General features: G+C 37.3%; 1 pseudogene; it reads right to left on the minus strand.

Annotated features, from left to right (window-relative positions):
• Positions 1-363: 363 nt before the first annotated feature.
• LOC106406759 lies at positions 364-2,211 on the minus strand (annotated as a pseudogene).
• Between the last annotated feature and the right edge of the window lie 1,288 nt (positions 2,212-3,499).

Raw genomic sequence — 3,499 nt, forward strand, 5'->3', positions numbered from 1 at the left:
ATCTTATTTTCCTAAAAAATGTTGCGGAAATCTTAAGGGGACAAATCCAAGTTCAAAGTGTCCCTTTTTTTTTAACTGAATGTAAAATTTATTCCAACCACAAAAATCTTTATTTTACACCAAGTGTGGCCTTTTTACATCAATTTGTTTGACCATCTTTATTTCATTCATCATATTATCCATCTTTATACTAAAGTATGGATCTTTTGTGTTATCCGCAAGCCATGTTTCCCCAGATAGAGCTAAACTGCTCGGAATTTTCTCACAAATACACAGATATGGATCACTACATATATTAGTTATAACGTGTTTGAATTGAGACTGTCGATAAACTAGTAAAGAAAAAAAGGACGAGTTCTCGTCGGTGGGTCAAAACAAAGACGTGTTTTATTAGATCAAGGAGTCGAAACGGAGTTACAAAAGGGGAAAAGAGAGTGATCGGAATTAGTCCGGCGAAAGCTAGTTCATCGAACCGTACAAGTCGGCGAGATGATAAGATATGAAACCCTAGATCTAGCCGAAAGTGAGTGTAGTAATTTGCGGATCCCCTCATCGTTGCCTCTTCTCCTTCATTTATAGACGGTCTCCTGTTGACCTAATTTGCCTTGACCTAACGGGCCTTCTCGACGATTGGGCCGAGATGTCGGGCCGCTGAACCGAGTCGTCGAGCCGATTACTTACGGTCATTCGCTATGTCGGCTAAAAATAGTCTGAAGTCGAACCGACTACTGGTTCGCGAGTCGACGAGCCGAGCTCACCTGTTTTGATCATGTGAGGACAATTATCAAGTGGGCCTTTTGGGAGGGTCAGGACCATACCCAACATAACGTATTTGCTGAGAAGGTAAAAATCTTTAGAGAATTAAGAAGAGGAACAAGGAAAGAAGTAAGAAAATTCATAAAACAAAGCCTTACTAATAAACCCAATACCTAGCACAAACAAAGGCTAGCACAAGAGTGTAATATTTTGAGCTGAAGCTAAGCATAGACATGGACGTTGAGAACGACTAGAAAGAGGATGAGAAAGAGACAGTAGAGAATGGTATGGACGAAAATTGAAGCTACTGTCGTCTTCATGTTCATGAAATCCACCGGAGATTCTTTCCCTGGAAAACTGCGGGATTAGTCCCGGTGATAGGAACGCGAAAAGAGCCAAAGCTATCAACGGTGCAGCCCAATCATGCATATCTTCTTACAACGACCAGAGCAAGTAACAAAAGAAAGAGAGTAAGGACACAGCTTTAGAAAGTGGAAGTTTGGTTGTGGAAGAATTGAGAATAATGGGGGTTTCGGCGTTAAGAGAATACGAATCCAATAAAGTTTCTTTACAAATAAAGGAAGAGAGAGAATTACGAGGGTAAAGTTAATAAATAAAAGGGCTCCTCAGGTAATAAAAATAAGATTTGTCTATAGAAAGACCCAAGTAATACAATGAGATAAATGCTTAAAATGTATGATATATGGACCGTCTTGTGGTGAATGGTGAATTGGTGATCAATAAATATACATGCCACTTCTGAAAGTCTATGTGGAGTTTCAGCAAAAAAAAAAAAAAGAAAAAATTCTATGTGGAGGAGTTTTGTTACACATATGTCTTGCAATCTGAGTCATGAAATTTATTTGAAAGGGAAAAAAAACAAGTAGTAGATGAGATGCAATAGATCCGTTAGAGAGAACTATATATTTCTTCTTTTTCGATTGACATATATATTCTATAAAATTTGGTGATAATCAATTATATTGGTGTATTCTATTTAGGGAAATTGCATCTGATAGCTACCAAAAACATTATAATTCACCATATGACCAAAAGCCCTAAAATTCATATACATGGCGTGTATTTCCTGTATAATTCTCTTTTTGGCCTTGCACTCAACCGGCTAGTACCTGGAGGTAAAAAAAATATTTAATAATTACCCATGGTTTAGAAAGTTACGCGTCTTCCTCGTTACTCCCACATCTAGTAACTTTTTCTCCGTAAATTCCGGGAAGGCGAAAAGTTGAAGTTTGTTTTTTCGCCACTGCGAAATTCTCGCTGCTATCAAACCGTAGATTTCAGTTTCTTCACCGGCGAAACGATCTTCCGTTGTGACCTGATCAATTTCACAGGTTCGATAGCCACATATTCGAAACCGACGAGCCAGTTGGATCCGAGCCTTCAGACGGCGCGTTCAAATTCCAAATCTCATCACCTTCCGGAAATCGTTCACATTTTGTAAGATCTGATTTTTCTGTTCGATTGGCTGAGTTTCGTATTGCATATCCTCTATCTTGTTTTCCTGTTCAGTTTGTGGGCAGATATGAACCTCTCTTTTGCATGTCGGCTTCTTACGCTTGTGTTCTTCCCAGATGATGCACCTATTAGTTTGGTCATTGAGTACACATTCTCTTTTCTAGAGATGTACCCCTCATTTTATTCCACTACGCATACTCTATTCTATTTCCCTACTATGCTATTTGAAAATGTGCTTTTCAGATGCGTGCGTGATATACCATTTGTATGTTATATTATTTGGTTGCTAATGCTAATAATAATAGCATATTATGTTACCTCATACTGCGTTTAAATGCTAAACTTGTGATATATTATTGAATGCTATACTATTTGAGTGCAATACTATTTGCGGTAGTTGTTTTATTTTATTAATGTGTTGTTCTATTGGCGTTCCATGTACGAGGACACCTTCACCTTCACTTTCACTTTCTCATTTTTTATGTTTGCTTCTCTTCTGTATTCCAACTAGAACATGGTCAACCGTATTGCCTTGTGTGTTCGTATGCTTGTTGCATGTTCTAACTAAAAACTTATGGTTTTGGTTTTCATGTTTCAGGTTGTCATGGATGAATTGGGGCTGCCAAGCAGAATGTTTGAAACAGGGTTTAAGCCAATGGAGAAAAAGCGGGTGAATAATTATTTCAACTTACGGTGGATCGAGCTTATAAAGTCTGCATTGGATGATGATCAGTTGGCGCAGTTGAATGCTTCACAGTTTCTGATTTGATTTCGACGACGTGTAGTATCGGATGAAACTTCACGGAGGCTAGTTGGTTTGCTTCTCTTAGATTTTTTTAATATGCTTCCATATGTCATCGTGTGTGTCGGAATCAGTTTTAGTAAACTCAGGTAACCACAAGTTTGTGATTTTATTGTATGAAAATGTTGTTTCTATTTCATTTTTGAAGCTAGTCCATATGAGTGAGTATGAAGATGGAATAGATTTGTATCTGAACATGAAAAGAAAGACCAACAATATGGTAGAATGAACAGATGTGTGCACTTATATGAAACATGATTTAAACCATTGAGTCCTGAGAAGGAACCAGATTGTTGTTGTTGTCGATCTTTTCGACTGTAAATTTTAGGCAATTTACAAAACAATTTTTCCTAATATATATTATTCTATTTATTTTTGTTCTATTCTATTTGGGTTTAGGGTTTATATCTGAATTTAGAGTTTATATTTGGGCTTAGGGATAAGTGATTAGAGTTTAGGGTTTAG

Source organism: Brassica napus, chromosome C6, assembly GCF_020379485.1.
Source record: "Brassica napus cultivar Da-Ae chromosome C6, Da-Ae, whole genome shotgun sequence".
Lineage (NCBI taxonomy): Eukaryota > Viridiplantae > Streptophyta > Magnoliopsida > Brassicales > Brassicaceae > Brassica > Brassica napus.